The sequence below is a fragment of the Vombatus ursinus genome, unplaced genomic scaffold, assembly GCF_900497805.2.
Source record: "Vombatus ursinus unplaced genomic scaffold, bare-nosed wombat genome assembly UNPS02014818.1, whole genome shotgun sequence".
In the NCBI taxonomy this organism is placed as follows: Eukaryota; Metazoa; Chordata; class Mammalia; order Diprotodontia; family Vombatidae; genus Vombatus; species Vombatus ursinus.
The window spans coordinates 54,538,019-54,555,939 of record NW_020954596.1 but is presented as its reverse complement, the minus strand read 5'-3'; the positions used below and the strand labels follow the sequence as shown (position 1 = coordinate 54,555,939).

Genomic DNA, 17,921 nt, shown 5'->3' with positions numbered 1-17,921 from the left:
AAAAAAAATACTATGGCCACTTTGGATTTACATTTGGAATTGAGAGTTGGTTCCATATTAGGAAAAGTCTAAGTAAATAAATAATTTTGTTTACAAAAAATAACATAATTATGTCAATAGATAGAAAAGAGATTTTAGTAGAATAAGAAATACATTTTTTGTTGAAAATCATTTAAAAAGATTACAACAAATTTGCCCTAATGTGGTTAAAATATTTAACTAAATTCAAGAGCTAGTGTTATACAAAATGGAGAAGTAGTAGAAACATTGTATGAGATCATGGGTAAAACAGAGTCACTACAAATTTGATATATTTCCAAAAAAAGACTGACTATAGCAATAAGACAAAACATTAGATGGAAGGAATGCACATAGGCAAAGGAAAATAAAGAGAATTCCTTTTTTGTAGATCACATGATAATCTACATAGAGAACCTTAAAAGTTACCCAAAAATTAAGCTAAATAATTTATAATATCAGAAAAGTAATAGGATATGAAATAAACCCACAAAAGCATCATTTTTTCCCCTCTATGTTACTAATAAAACCCAGGAAGAAGAGAGAGATAGAAAGAAAAATTCCATTCAGAATAAATATAGAGTATATAAAGTATTTGAAAGTCTACATAATAAGACAAATATAGAAACTATATGAATGTAAATACAATAAGGAAGCAAGAGTGAGGGAGGAAGAGAGGGAAGAAAGAAAGGAAAAATGAAAGAAAGGAAAAAGGAAGGAAAGAAGAAGGAAAGGAAGGAGAGAGGAAAGGAAAGAAGAAAAGAAACAAGAAAATGAAATCTAAATAATTAGAAAGGTAACAATTGCTCATGAGTGAGCTGTACCAGAATAATAAAAATGACAAAACCCAAATTAATTCATAAATTCAATTTCATGCATATCAAAGGGTCACTTTATAGAACTGAAAGCAAAAAACAAAATTCATCTGAAGGAACAAAGGGTCAATAATCTCAAAGGAAATAATGAAAAAAAAAAGGAGGGAGAAAATGGTAAAATAGCATCAGATCTCAAACTATGCCAGAAAGCAATAGTCATAAAATTTCTTTGGTACTGGTACAGAATAGATACACAACATACCAAAACAAACAGTGAAAGCTGAGTATTAATAACATCAAATTAGGGGTAAGCATTAATTATTTGACAAAAACTGCTGAGGTAATTTGGAAATTAGCCTGGCAGATATGAAGGTTAGACCAACATCTTATACCAAATTTTTTAAAATAGTATTTTATTTTTTCCCAGTTACATGTCCAGAGAATTGTTTAGCATTTATATTTACAAAATTTTGAGTTCCAAATTTTTCTCTCTCCTTCCCTCTTCTGAAAACGGTAGGCAATTTGATATAGTGTATACATGTGCTATCATGTTAAAAAATCCATATTAGTCACAGTTGTCTCACACCAAATATTACAATAAGCTTCAAATGGATATATGACCTATAGATAATGTTTAATGCCATTAACCAATTTGAGCAATAAGGAAGGAGATACCTTTCACAGCTATTGACAAGGGAAGTGTAATTGACCAAAGGAGAAACTAAAAAGAGGATAAAATAGACAATTTTGATTACATAAACTAGAAAAAATCACCCCAAACAAAATCAATTCCATTAAAATTAGAAGAGAAAGATTTAACTGAGTGGAAAAATCTTAGCAGCAAACCCCAATGAAAAAATATTATGTCCAAGATATGTGAGGAATTGATTCCAATATTTAAGAACAAAAACCATCCCTAATGGATTATCAGTCAAAAGTTGTGATTAGGCAATTAAAAATATAATTTTTCAACAACCATATAAAATCATCCAGATAATTGATAACAATAATACAAATTAGAACAAGCTTGAAGTCCACCTCTCAACCACCAGATCAGTAATAATAACAAAGAAAGAAAATAAAACTATGGTAGGATAGATAGTCTAATGCTCTGTTGGAGCTGTAAATTGATCTAGCTCTTCTAGAAAGCAATTGGAAAACTTCTCAACAGTTACTACTGTATAAACTTTGACCTGATGATACCATTTCTAGGGAATTAGTAAACAAAAATCTACTATTTGCTAAGTGTTGGGCATATGCCTCCAAGAAATCCAAGAAAGAGGGAATGGATCCATATAAATATTCACAGCAATATTTTAATGTACCAAAGATCTAGAAAAAAAGGCAGTGTTTTGTTTTATCCCTGGTGATATGAGGTCACAATCCTAATAGGCCTTACTTTTAGAAAGGGCACTATCTGTTAAAGGAGAATCATAATACTATGTTAAAAGCATGAGGTTAGACCAAATGATCTCTTGAGGTCCTTGTAGCTCGAATGTAAAGAAGAGAATGTTATACTATCATAGTATAGCAATTTACTTCTCAGAATCAGGCAAAACCCCAGAAAACTTTATAGTGTAATGTCATATGAATCATTTGGTTGATTATAAATTACTGTTGGTGATTTTTAAAAGTAGTTAATTTGTTTTAAATGATGCTTCAGCTGTCTACTTTGAATTCACAAGATAATTACTCAGTTTTATAGTCTGCTTTGCCTTTGCAAATGCATCTTCATTTTCCCACTGATTTCCTTAACCATTACTCTTCATCATTAGGGTCATTTCCACTCAGAAAAGTAGTTAGGAACAGAATAAAAGTTGGAGATATAAAAATATTCAACAAGGAGGACTATGGCAATCTCATAAACATCATTAAGGCAAATGATCAAGCTCTATGGCAATTTCTGAGGGTCAGTATTTCACAGAAGTAAAAACTGACAGCCTAGTTTTTAATAATTTTGAAGACATATATGTGTCTTGGATTGATCTCCAATGTTGATCATACATAAGAAAAAATCTCTTAGGTAAAGTAGGTATTGGGAAATAGTCCTAAAATTCCTGAACTCCAGTATGCATACAGAAGTTGAATTGAATTTTGATATCTAGTGACATTTTCTGGGCCTTTGCCCAGCAAAGCTTTGTGGGAGCTAATGGTCTCCTTGAGAGGCCTACAAGTCATAATAGTTATATCTAGATGCTTCAGGACAGGCAAGAAAAACTGGGAAGTAACAATAGTTGGTTACATTCATAGTTCCTTATATTCATTGTGTTTTCAATGTAATCTCTTATTTGACCCTGAAAACAACTTTGATTGCCTGCTTCAGCAGCACATGTATTAAAATTGGAACAATATAGAGAAGATTAGCATTGCCCCTCCACAAGGATGACATGCAAATTTGTGAAGGGTCTATATTTTTTTTACAACCAATGTTTCAGATAAGGGCCTCATTTCTAAAATATATAGAAAATTAAGTCAAATTTATAAGAATACAAGTCATTCCTCAATTGATAAATGGTCAAAGGATATGAGTAGGCAGTTCTCAGATGAAGAAATTAAAGCCATCTATAGTCATATGAAAAAGTGCTCTAAGTCACTATTGATTAGAGAAATGCAATCAAAACAACTCTGAGGTACCACATCACACTTATCAGATTGTCCAACATGACAAAACAGAAAAATGATAAATGTTGGAGAAGATGTGGGAAAATTGGAACACTAAGGCATTATTGGTGGAGTTGTGAAATGATCCGACCATTTTTGGAGAGCAATTTGAAACTATGCCCAAAGGGTTATAAAAATGTGCATACCCTTTGACTCAGTAATAGCACTCCTAGGGCTATATCCCAAAGAGACCATACAAATGGGAAAAGGAACCACATGTACGAAATTATTTATAGTAGTTCTTTTTGTGGTGGCAAATAATTGGAAATTGAGAGGATACCTATCAATTGGGGAATGGCTGAACAAGTTGTGGTATATGAATGTAATGGAATGCTATTGTACTATAAGGAATTATGAGCAGGCAAACTTCAGAAAAATCTGGAAAGACTTGTATAGACTGATGCTAAGTGAAGTGAGCATAACCAGGAAAACATTGTACACAATAACAGCCATGTTGTGTGATGTCTAACATTGATAGACTTAGCCCTTTTCAGCAATGCAAGGATCTAAGACATCTCTAAAGGTAGCATGATGGAAAATGCTATCCACATCCAAAGAAAGAACTACAGAATTCGAATGCAGATCGAAGCATACTATTTGTTATTTTTTTCTTCTGTTGTGTTTTATTTCCTCTTTCTAGTGATTCCTCTTATTGGTTCTAATTCTCCCTTATAACATCACTAATGTGAAAATATGGTTAATAGGAATATATATGTATAGCTTATATCAGACTGTGTGCTGTCTTGGGGAGGGAGGTGGAGAAAAATTTGAAACTCAAAAGCTTATGGAAGTGATTGTTGATAAATCAAAATAAATTCATACAAAAAAGAACTTCTAGATATTAGCACTGAAATATTTTTTTTCTTTTCTATTTTTTCACAGAATAAACTGTGGCACCAAATCTTAAGTAACTTGCTTAATCATTCAACTGGTTTCAAAGTCAGAAATCAAATTCCAGTATGAACTCTCATGACCAAACACCACCCTGCCTTTCATTTTTCTTCAGCAATGCTCTGTATCCCTTTAAACTTTCCAATTTTCTTATTTAAAGACCATAAACCTTCCAAAAACCTCATGAATTCTTTTGCTGACTGGAACCATATTTGACTCATTGAAGCATCTTATGCTCCAGTTATCTTCAACAACTGACTAAATGTTTCACCATGCAATGGTAATCTGACACACTAGCTTATGATAATGTGAGTAAAGAGCTTAATTTATTCTATTTATTCTAAATATCCACATCTAGTGCAATTCACATATTTCATAGAATTTTTTCATGCCTTAAGACAAAAAAAATGGCAGATCAATAAAGATTGTTTTAAGCAAGGTGAAATTCAGAGCCCCTAAAATTGCAAACTGTTTTCTCCTTTGCCTGTGCTAAAGGATGATCTCATGCCATGATATGCATTATGGGATTCAGAGCTATGAAATTGTATCTTTATTGATACTGAAGATACCTAATACTCACTAACCTTAGACCTCTATTGTGAAAGGAGTGAGATGGTCTTCTTGCTTAATGTTTTGAGAAAGGACAAGGAGCCTCCTGAAACTTGTCAAAACTAATGACCACTCCCCACTTTTGATGATTCGTGTTAGAACAAAGAATGCAAGCAGAAGCAGCTTAGAATTAATCTTTTTTTTCCCATTTAATAGTATTTTTTTCAATTACATGTAAAGAGAGTTTTCAACATTCACTTTTATAAGATTTTGAGTTACAAATTTTTTCTCCACCATTCCCTCCTCTCCTCCATTCCCAAGATAACAAATAGACTATACATGTACAATCATATTAAACATATTTCCAAATTAGTCATGTTATAAATGAAAAAAAAGACAAGAAAGATAAACAAAAAAGAAAATTAGTATGCTTTGATCTGCATTCAGACTTTTTAGTTCTTTCTCTGGATGTGGATAGTTTTTTCTATCATGAGTCTTTTGGAATTGTCTTAGATCATTGCATTGCTGAGAAGAGCTATGTCTATCGATATTGACCATCACACAATGCTGCTATTACTATGTACAATGTTCTTTCTGGTTCTGCTTGCTTCACTCAGCATCAGTTTATGTAAGACTTTCCAGGTTTTTCTGAACTCTGCCTGCTCATCATTTTTTGTAGCGCAATAGTATTCCATCACATTCATATGTCACAACTTGTTCAGTCATTTCCCAATTGATTGGAATCCCCTCAATTTACAATTCTTTGCCATCACAAAAAGAGCTGCTATTAATATTTTGTACATGTGAGCTCTTTTTTCATTTTTTAATGCTCTTGTTGTGATACAGTAATATAGTTCCAAATTGCTCTCCAGAGTGGTTGGATCAGTTCACAACTCCACCAACACTGCATTAGTGTCCCAGTTTTCCCACATCCTCTCCAACATTTATCGTTTTCCTTTTTCATCATAGTAGCCAATCTGATAGGTGTGAGGTGGTATCTCAGAGTTATTTAAATTTAGGGCATTTTTTCATGTGACTATAGCTTTAATTTCTTTCTCTGAAAATTGCCTGTTTATATCCTTTGACCATTTATCAATTGGGGAATGACTTGTATTTATATAAATATGACTCAGTTCTCTATATATTTTAGAAATGAAGCCTTTATCAGAAAAACTGGCAGTAAAAATGTATATAATATAATATATATAAATATAAAATATATGTAATATTATAAAACATATTATATATATATATTTATATCTCCCAGCTTTCTGCTTTCCTTCTATTCTTGGTTACACTGGCTTTGTGAAAAAAAAATCTTTTTAATGTAATGTAATCAAAATTATCCATTTTGCATTTTATAATATTCTCTATCTCTTGTTTGATCATAAATTCTTCCCTTCTCTATTGATCTGACAGGTAAACTATTCCTTGCTCTCTGAATTTTTTTATGGTATCACCATTTATGTCTAAAACATTTACCCATTGTGGCTTTTTCTTGGTATACACTGTTAGATGCTGGTCTATGCCTAGTTTCTGCCATTCTATTTCCAGTTTTCCCAGTAACTTCTGTCAATTAGTGAGTTCTTATTCCAGAAGTTGGTGTCTTTGGGTTTATCAAATAGTATAGTACTATAGTCATTGACTATTGTGTCTTATATATATAACCTATTCCATTAATCCACCACTCTATTTTTCAGTTAGTACTAAATAGTTTTAATAACTGTTGCTTTATAATATAATTTTAGATCTTTTGCTGGGAACCATAGTCCTGGTCACTGGCTTTGTGTGCTGGGGCCTCGGGTGCTGATGGCTTGCTCTTTACATTGGGGTAGCCTGACCTAGTCATGGATGTTGCTGCCTGGTTTCCAGGGTAGTAACTTGCCTTCTGTACTGGGGTTGGAGGCCTTACAACTGGCCTGATGTGCCAGGACTGAGGGGCCTTGGTTGCTGATCTGTGCTGTGGCTAAGAGACTCCCGTTGGCTTACCCACACACTGTCTGTGCTAGGCTGGCCTCCCCTTCTATCCAAGTGAGACAGACCTTTCCTAAAATCCTTCTAAGTTATCTTACACTGGAAAATTTTTCCACTCTGTCTTTTTGTAGGTTCTGTTGCTCCAGAAACTGTTTAGAGGTTTGATTTAACATCGTTTATGAGGGAACCTGGGGAAAGCTCAGGCAACCTCCTGGCTTCTCTCCATCATCTAGAATTAATCTCTTAAATATACCAAAAATAAGTCAAGAATATATCTGCTTCTTTGTTTTTTAAGAAGAAAGATCTCCTGAAAATGTCAAAATAATTTAAGTCCTCTACTATCACTACATCTTGTATCAGAGTCAGTTTTGTGATCAGCTTTTAGAATTCATCATGGATTTTTTTTCCTGTTGGTTTCATAGCCTATAGTATATTATAAACAAGTTAACAAGCATTTGTTAAGTATTTTCTATGTCCCATGTACTATGAAAAGTACTATGAATAATAGTAGCAATGATAACTAACATTTATGTAACACTATATATTCAATGCAATCATGAGCTAATCATAAAAACTAAGTTTTAAATACCATATTTCCCCACCTTCCCATTTACCCCTTAAAAGCATGAACAACAAAACTGGAAATGGGCAAATGTTGTTCTAATTTTCAAAGAATAGAAGAAGGTCAATATTTCAAACTATAGGCTGATATGTTTACCTTCAATTCCTGCAAAATTCTAGGATATAAGGATGGTTCATCAGCTTTTAGACAGAAGTAGTAATAACTATAAGTCAGCATGGATTCATCAATAGCAGGTCATGTAAAACTACACTTTTATTTATTTTTTGTAGAGGTTATTAGCCTGATAGATTAAAGAATTGTCATAGATAAAGGCTACTTAGAATTCAGCAAAGCATTTGACAATTTCTCAATCATTCCACCAACATTTAATACTTATCTTCTATGTGCTGGGCTATGCAAAAAGGTGTTGGTGATACAAAGACAAAAAGGAAATAGCCCCTGTCATACAGAGTTATATATATATATATATATTTCATCAGATATCTCTGAGGAAGAAATTGAGAGTTGTGGGCAAGGTGGTAATGGAGGAAGATGCATATAGAACTGGTTGAATTAAAAGACCCAGAGAATGGTTAATAGAGAAATGTCAAATTGGAGGGTTTCTGTTTCTAGTGGAGGGCCAGGGGGTTCAGTGTATCCCTAACTTCAGCAGATCTCTGATCTCATCAATGTGTGTATTTTCTTTAATGATTCAGATGCCAACACATCCATGCTTGCTCTTTTACCACTCTCATTTATGCCTTCCTTTAAATCCATCACAGGGAGAAGGGAAAATGGTTCTGCTCAGCACAGTGGGAGTTTTCCTGTTATTCTTCTGTCATTTAAAGAATAGCAATAGAGCAGGGGTTTGTCCATCAACCATCTCTCCCTCTCACTACATAATTGGCCCAACCCTTCTCCCCTTTCCTGTCATATATTTCTAATGTTATGCCTTTTATGTCAAATTATGCATAATTTTGCATATGTAATATGTGGTATGCGTATTCCTACCGCATAATAAATATGGAAATATTTTTGAATTAAACTAAACTTTATCATAGGAATTTGAGGTGGAATGTGACTCTGGATACCAGCTATGCTAAATTTCTCACTTCACAGATTGAAGAAAATTGAGACCCAGAGAATTAAAACAGCTTAAAGTGCCATATCCCAAACTTTAGCATAGGTCTTGTGATTCTAAATCTAATCTTTCTAATACATCATGCTCTGAGAGTTTAAGATCCCCTACCAACCTTTAGTTATATTCATCCTTCATTTTACCACTGGCCAGCACATTGCTTTCACATTCCTCTATCTATCTTTTTTCTTTCATATTCATATAAACTTCATCCAAATTCTGAATCTAAAATTTAATCTTATTACTTTATTAGGATTATAGCTAGTAATTCTAATGGCCTAATCCTTGATAACAATTCTTAATTCCCCAGAGAGAAAGCTGTGTTTTTTTTCCCTATTCCAAAGGATAACAAAAAAAGTCCATAATTTAGTTGAAAAAAAAAAAGTAAAGCCCAAGAAAAGAATTAACTGATTGACAAGGGGAAAGCAAATAAAAACACAAAACAAATTTTAGTCAAGCCAATAATATAATGAACTAATTATATTAGGTTGCTGAATTTGATAAACTTTTCAAAAATCACTGTCTTTGTTGGGTAGTGACATTCAGAATACTGATATTGACTGACAATAGCAGCTGTAGCCACCAAATGAAGAGCTTGAGATAATTTTCTTATGGATTGAAATTTGCTTTCTATTTGAGCTGACAAATTCAATGAAAGTTGAGGCAGTTCAAGATGTTGAGTTGATATTACTGAAGTAGAAATTTTTGTAGGTTCTCAAAGGGTAACATATTTTCAAAGGGCAATATTGGACCTTCCAGCCTAAAAGCAAACGCAAAAAAAAATCACTGGTATGGCAACAAAATGCACATGCCAAGTAGTTCTGACACCATGCAGTTGTTTCCTAGTAAGATTGACAAGGAATATTTTTTCAATGGTGAGAGGGCTGAAAAAGACAAAAGTACTTCAAGATGTCTACTTTTTCATACATTATTTGTCCATTTTCTAAATAATGGAGACATCCACCACTTTAAGTTGTTATTTGGCATGCATACCCATGCTTCAAACTCACTCTTTTGAATCCTTGATGTTAAAAGCCAGTGTATTCACCAGTCTGGAAAAAGTGATGCTTTCCTTCTGAGACTGTTAGGAAAAATTACTGGAATCTCTGTCACTCAGTACAACAATGAATTAAAATTCAAAGCCTAATTTTGAAAAGTAAGGAAAATAACTAGAAATTTTGATACTCAGTGCTAATATTCAAGAAATTAATTCCCCATCCATTATTTATCATTTTCTAGCCATTACTCCTTTCTAATTAATAAAGAAAAAAATAGAAAACAACATCCGAGATAAGCTGACAATTATTCATCTTTCTATATATAACTGAACATCAACTACCTTCACAATAATGAATAGGAAACTTGTTGGGAAATGAAAGGAAGATCTCAAAGAACAAAATGACAGAGTCCTTTCCCTTCAAGAACTCAAGGAAGGTGTGATCTCACAAACACTGATTCAGTCTGAAGGCTCTACTTTCGTTTATTCTATCATAACTCAGACCAACTGAGCAGTTCACTTGTCAAAAATGTAAACTCCCATTTCTGGCAAGATAGGGGATGCATAATAAAGTAGAAATGTTCCTGGGAAGCTCTAAGCTCAGGAAAGTCCTGGGGCATGTCATGTTATTGGATAAGACTTCTCAAAATGTCGGTTTAAAATTTATTAGTCTGTATCTGATACAGGATTAGGTGGCAGGGGAAAAAAAGAAAGATAATTTTCAATCAGCCAAAGGATTTGTAGGACATCATTGGTTCTTTTAGACACAAATGAGAGTATTTAAGAGAGAACATTTTAAAAACTGAAGTATTAAATATGCTAGAAATTTGAAATAGGAGTATTCTGAACCTAAAGTTTGTTTACATACATTGAATTTAATGAAAACAAAATTATTAAATATAAACCTTTGGTCATGCATAAAATCTTCCAGGATATCAAACAAAACAAAACACAATAGTATTGTTTCTTTTTTATGTTTATGTTTCTTTATATTGTCTGATACCTAATGCAAACAGCAACATCAGCAATATTCTGAGCAACCAGGGGAAAAAGTTTAAAATGCATTATTTTAGGTATATCTATAAAAAATAAAAATATTACCTCTTTTGCTACATAAAAATGGGAAATGTAGGGTACAAAACACAATTTTGATGGCATAAACAAACATTAACATAACTCTTGGTGCTAGAAATACCCAATCTTTGCTAAGAAGAAATGAGTAAAGAACTTAACTGAAGTACCTAATTCCAATCCATATCAATACCATTCCTATAATTACAACCATGAAAAAGTTGCATTTAACTTAAAGGACAACAACACACAAACTCTCCCCACACCAGGGAATAACAAAATTGGCAGAGTTAACTTAATTGCGTACCTATAGCAAAATAAAGCATGATTTTACAGGACATTTAGTTATCCTACATTGCCGATCTCATGATTGTACCATGTTGAATATAATTAGAGCTTGTACACCAAGAGCTGTTATAACACATGAAATAGACAATTCTACAAAGAATCCAATAAGATTTCCTGAAACTAAATTCACAAATCCTTCAATAATTAGTGACTCCAATATAAAAGTGGACATTGGTGAAGACAGAAGAAACTTTGCTGATAAGTTTGACTTGGGATAAAAAGGTGAAAAATGCTTATGATGTTTAAAATGCTCAATATTCCCATGTTAAGATGCCCATTTAAATTTGCTTTCTGGAAAAGAAAAAAAAAGAAACAAACAAAAAAAAACAAGTTTACTAACATTTAGAGGTGTCTAAAAGTAAAATGGGCCAACTCAAGAAATGTTGTTTTCCCTCTATTAGAAATAGGCATTCAGAGTCTAGATGACCACTTGTTGACTATGGTATAAGTAGAGATTCTATTCATGTATGACTTAGATGAGAGCACCACTGAGGTACTTTCCAACTCATATTTTGAGTGTCTTAAATATAGTCTTCAAAGAAAGAAACAGCAAGAAAATTAAATTGATTGTATCACATAACTCAATGGACACAACTTCTCAATAAGTTGTTAATAAGTCAATTTAGAATCATCTTGTGGTCAGTCAGATCATTAAATTACTTGAACAAAGATCATGGTCAGAATGAGGACAGATGAAAAAGGTAAAGTAAGAACACTACATATAATTATAGTAGTTCTAACCCTACTTGTTTAAATAAGTTGTTAAATATTAAAAATGTGAAATGGACATGAGATAATGACTATCACTCTTACTTAGAATAGGTTATGAAATAGTCATGTTAAGAGACCAAATGGGCCCCAAATTGACTCAGCAGCAATCAATTGATTTCCTGTCAAAAAAAGGGGACAGAGGACAGTGCTGATTGAGAGCATGTTTCAAAATGTTGCAGATGATTGTGAAAAGTGTAATGGCATCACTCTTTCAAAAAAAAAAGCAAAAAAGAGGGTGAAGGTAAAATTAACTCATAGAAAAGGTGGTGTGAGATTCAGCTAAGACCGATCATCCTAAGAAAATTTGTAAAGGAAGATGAAAACATAATAGATAGAAGCAAAATGCATTAGATCATCTGGAATTTCTATATAGATTTATTCACATTAATGATGATAATAGAGATACAACACTAATTGAGTACATGTCAGTACCCCCATTATATAAGGAAGTGACAATGAAACGAGATGAAATCAAGAAGAATCACTGAAACTAGTCAAATAGATGCAATTCTCAGTAGACTAAAATTTTTAGCCTATTAAGGTCCAAAGTCAAACAAGATGAAATACAATGTAAATAAATGTAATATTTTACTCTGGGATTAAAAAAGAGCTAGCTTTGTAACCATATGAAGATGGAGGTTTTCTGAAAAAAAGATGTAGAGATTTTAGTGAACTGAAGCCTTAGTATGACTCAATAATACAAAATGGCAGCTGAAAAAAAGCCATTGATATTTTAAGAGGCATTGAGAGCCATAATGTCCACCTGTGGGATATCTGATTCACAACCTATACCCTTAGAGAGTTGTTTGGGGGGAGCATCAAATTCAAATAGAAACAGGGCCTCTACACACTATATAAAGTATATATATATATATATATATATATATATGTCCTGTAGGGCAGCATATTGACTTTAAAAACCACATGTTGACATCACCTATGTTTTATTGTATTTTTGTTAAATACTTCCCAATTACATTTTAATCTGGTTTGGTTGCATTCAGGAGTACTGTGGGCCCAAAGAACCAAGCATTTAACGCCTCTGGCCTAGAGTATTGATCAGTTAAATGACTCATTCAGAGTATTACAAACCTACATGTGTCAGAAGCAAGATGTGAATACAGTTCTCCCTGGCTTCAAGTTCAGCTCTCTATCTCCTATGCTATTCCATCTCTTAAAGCTGGCATATTAAGCTGAAGAAAATGGAGATGCTTAACCTAGGGTAAAGAAGATTTGAGTGGTGGTAGGAATGGTAGAAGGACAAAGTTAGCTGTCTTCACATTTCTGAAGTTCTAGCATGTAATAGAAGCATTTTATTTGTTCTATCTGTCCCCAAAGAATAGAATTAAAAGCTTTGACTCTTGATGAGGTTGATTTTAGCTCAACAGAAGAAAAAAAAAAGACTTCCTTAAACTTACACCTATCTGAAAGTGGAATCATCTACTTCAGGAAGTAGTGGATTTTCCTTTGGAAAGAGTCTTGAAGCAAAAATTGCATGTCCTTTTTTTTTTTTAATGGATTCTCAGGTACAGGTTGGTGGTGGTACCCACTGTGGAGAGTCCTATAAAAATACAAATGCCTTTGGTACACTTTGCCCTCTGATCAGCTAGGGCTGAAAATACAGGTGATAGAGACAAGTTATTGCAAGCAAATTTTTTATTAGTTACATTCATAATATAGATGGGAGTTACAGATAAATTCTATTCTCTCTCATCCAGGCTCTAGGAAATAAATTTAAAAGTTTTGTGAACTTCACTTTTCTCTTAGAAAAGAGGAGCTCCAAGATGCAGTCAGCCATAGTCAACAGAACTTAGTGCTCCCATCTGCTACAGTCAACATTGTTGTCAGATAGAAGAGAAAATTCTGCGTAACCAATTCCCACCAGCTGAATTCAGATTGCTGAATATAACCAGTATTTGTACTATTTAGGGACACAATTATTTGGCTCACTCATCTGTGCTGAGTGGACCCAAACACTACCTGTGAAGAAATTGCTTGGAAGGCATTTCCTACATTCTCCGAAATTTGTCCAATGAAATCCTTCTAATAGGACATTAATCAGCTCAAAGAAACAACACCACCAGTACTGTATGGTCCCTCTGGTACTACCAATGATAATAGAGCTACAAAGGGAACATAGGGACCTCAAGTCGGGAAGCTTCCAAGAATGCACATGCTGGTGAAGCACTAAGCAGTCTTTAGCTGCAGTCTTCCGAGGGTACTAGATGTCTCTTTATAAGGCCCTAGATGAACATACAGCAGCTTTAAATCAGGGTCTTTAAAATGCTAATGGTCCTATCACTCCAGAAGGAATATACCAAACTCCAGGAAAAGCCATATTTCAGGTATAGTAATTCCCATCAAGGATCCTAAATTATTTAGTATGCACATTCTTCTTTATGTGAAAATATAATACCACTGGCCGCTTTCAAAAGAGCTTGTGTTCTGAGTTTTTTTTTTTTTTCTCTAGCTGGAGTAGCTAGGCAGTGACAAGTTTTAGACTTTGAGTCAGAAAGTCTGGAGTTCATATCCCGCCTCAGAACCTTGCAAGTTGTGTGACCCTGGACAAGTCATTTACTTTCATATCATCTCAGCTCCCTCATCTATAAAATGAGGATAATAAGGATGCTAACTTCACAGTGACATTGTGAGAATCAAATGAGATAATGTAAGGAAAGTGCTTTGTAAACCTTAAAATGCTTAGAAATACTATTATTAGGAATGATGCGCTTTTACAGCTACATCAAAACTCTTTCAGCCTTATAGATTAGCAGGAGCAGGAAATTGTGTGAGAAGGCTGGCTGGTACCATCTGCAGGTTTGTTTTTAAACACATGCCAGCATGCTTCTGAGGTAGTTAATTGGCCTAGATCTATCCCTGATCCAGGCAGGAGGAACCCTAAGTAAATGCAAAAGGGATGTTACAAGGATTGGCATTATATATCAGGTTAATGTGCGTGTCACACAAAGAGAGCTATTCCATAAGACTACATGAGTTCATGTATTCTCCTGAAGTAAAGACCAACTTCTCTCTTATTGGCTTTTACCTACTTTCTGCTTTTACCCATTCCAATAGGGAAAGATACAATGTGAGTGAAAAATTACTCTTGGATACATACTGAGCAACCATCATCTAGAACTGTTATATCTTTGAATAGCATTGTTGTCATTATTATACATTTAAAACTAAATTGGAACCACATAGGTGTTGCATCTGAGCCACTTCCATTTACTTTAATGTGTGCTGGGAAATTGCAAAGGAATAGGATGAATTGAGATGGGAAAGGAAAAGGATTTTCCTGGTGCAGACTGTCCAGGGGATTAGAGTCGCACAATTAATAGAAATGAGAATTTATGAGAGAAGGTGGTGTGGATTATCATTCAGCATAGAAAACCAAGATGAGAAGCTACTATCAGTAATTTCAAGATGATAGCTAGTGAAAGGGCCAATCTTTTTTTTCTTGCCTTTTTCTCTAGAAGTCAGTGTGTACACAGGTTTGGAGGGGAAAATCACACCCCACAAAGGGAGTAAGTTGCTGGGGAAGTTCTGTCCATGCAAAGGGAGAATGGAGGGAGTCAATTGAATTTAGGGCCCCAGAGGTTGAATGTTGGCTTAGACTGCCTTACTTGCCAGTTCCACCTAGTGCTTGTATAAGGAAGAAATGAAAAGTATCACCAAATCTCATGACTGGATGGACATCAGAGGCCATCTACTACAACCTGTATTAAAAAAAAAAAATCTCTTCAATATCATGCCCAAGATGTGGAAATCCAAACTGTGTGTGAAGAATTCTTATTAGGAAGAATTATGACTTATTACTCTTAGAAGCAATGGATTACATTTTGAATAGCTCTAATAGAATGATGTTTTTTTTCCTATTTATATCAAGCCTAATTCTGCTTCTCTTCAACTTCCACCCATGACTCTTAGTTTTTCCCTCTACAGCTGAGCAAAACAAGTCCTTCATGTGATAGTCTTTGACATATTGTCCCTCATCCCAAGGTTTTTTCTCTCTCTTCCAAGTTAGGTAACTCAAATAAACATCAATTACAAGATGATAGATATGAAATTTTGTAATATGTAAGATTTGCCAGTTTTCAAAACATAATTTTGACAACTAAGAATATAAATACCCTAAATGCTACTCAAATGGGTACAAATAGCAAACATATTTTAATCCTGTGTATGTGTATGCCTCTGTGTGTGTGTGAGAGAAAGAGACAGACAGACAGACACACACAGAGAGAGAGAGAGAGAGAGAGAGAGAGAGAGAGAGAGAGAGAGAGAGGTAAAAGAATTCAGAAGGGAAAGAAATTACAATAAAATGCAGAACGCAAGAGAAGAATGGCCAAGTAGCATTCCAACTGTGCAAAATGTTATTGCTAGTTAGTTCCCTCCATCCAAACATAATGGCAAAATCAGCAAATAATTGCCTGTGTGTTCAGTATTGTGCTTGTATAAAAATATTACAGTAATGACCAATGTTCCTCCCAATTTGTTGCATATTAAAAATAAACTACTTTGAATCAATACATGCATGAATCAACATGGCTCCCTTCTCCCCTCCCTCTACAGATGGGTTAGATGGAACAGATGGGAAAATTACTTAGAAGACAACAAAGAAAACTAAATTAGCAAGAGATTATATCCCATGTAGCCATGGCAGTAATTATAAAGAATGATAAAAGTCTTTCTTTACTTTGGTAAAATTTGTTCTGCACAGGCACTCTATAGCTTTTGTGACACATATTTCAAGTTTCCTTGGAGATAGTTCTTGTTGCATTGAGAATCATTAACCATCACTTTCTTCACCTAGACACTTGTACGAGTACAGGTCAATAGCCAAAGAGAATTTGAGTAGATTTTTAAAATAGTTATTCCAAAAACATGATCATAAATTGTTATTCAATGCAACAACATCCTAGCTACACATTTTATGACAGGCTTTCTAATACCAAAAGAAAGTCTCTAGTACTGAATACAGTCAACTCTACATTAATCATGAACATCTGCCTCCACCTTGAACATGCACTCTGCAGAGTATTCTTAAGTAGCCTGAATGTGTAGAAATTGTGTATCATTACTTTTATATTAGAACGTTGTTTTTCTGTATATGAATGTCATTGTAAAATGTCATTCCTTCCTCATAGTAAACACTAAGTGGAAATCAACTGTTTTTGTTAATTAATTAATTTATTTTAAGTTTTCAACATTCATTTCCACAAGATTTTGAGTTCCAAATTTTCTCCTCTTCTCTTCCTTCCCCCCACTCCAAGATGGCATACATTCTAATTACCCCAGGATAGATTTCCATACCCCTTTGTCTGTATATTGTCTTTCCTAGTTGCATGTAAAAACAATTTTTAACATTTGTTTTTAAAACTTTGAGTTCCAAATTCTCTCCTTTCCTCCCTCCCCATCCACCCTCATTGAGAGGGTAAGAAATTTGATATAGGTTATACATGTGTAGTCTTGCAAAATAATTCCATAATAGTCATGTTGTGAAAAACTAACTGTATTCCCCTCCATTCTATCCTGCTTCCCATTTATTCTATTCTCTCCTTTGACCCTGTCCCTCCTCAAAAGATTTTGCTTCTGATTACCTCCTCCCCCAATCTGCCCTCCCTTCTATCATCTTGGACTCTCTTAACCCCTTCCTTTCTATTTTCCTGTAGGATAAGATATATTTCCATACTCAACTGAGTGTGTACATTACTCTGTCATTAAGCCAAATCTGATGGGAGTAAGATTCACTCATTCCCTCTTACGTCCCCCTTCTTCCCCTCCATTGTAAAAGATTTTTCTTGTCACTTTTGTGTGTGATAATTTACCCCATTTTACCTCTCCTTTTCTCCATTTCTCAGTATAATCCTCTCTCACTCCTTAATTTTATTTTTTAGATATCATCCCTTCATATTCAACTCACCCTGTGCCCTTAGTCTCTGTCTTGTCTCTCTCTGTCTCTGTCTCTCTGTTTCAGTCTCTGTCTCTGTCTCAGTTTCTGTCCCTGTCTCTCTCTGTCTCTCTCTCTCTGACTCTCTCTGTCTCTGTCTCTCTGTCTCTCTCTGTCTCTCTCTGTCTCTCTCTCTCTGTCTCTCTCTCTCTCTCTCTCTATATATATATATA

General features: G+C 34.1%; 1 non-coding gene and 1 pseudogene across 1 annotated transcript; both read left to right on the top strand.

The window, feature by feature from the left end:
- Positions 1–17,921, top strand: part of LOC114023810 — a 128,027-nt pseudogene that overhangs the window by 4,107 nt on the left and 105,999 nt on the right.
- Positions 3,148–3,250, top strand: LOC114023907. The gene has a single exon (XR_003566852.1). It is a non-coding gene; the product is annotated as a U6 spliceosomal RNA (small nuclear RNA).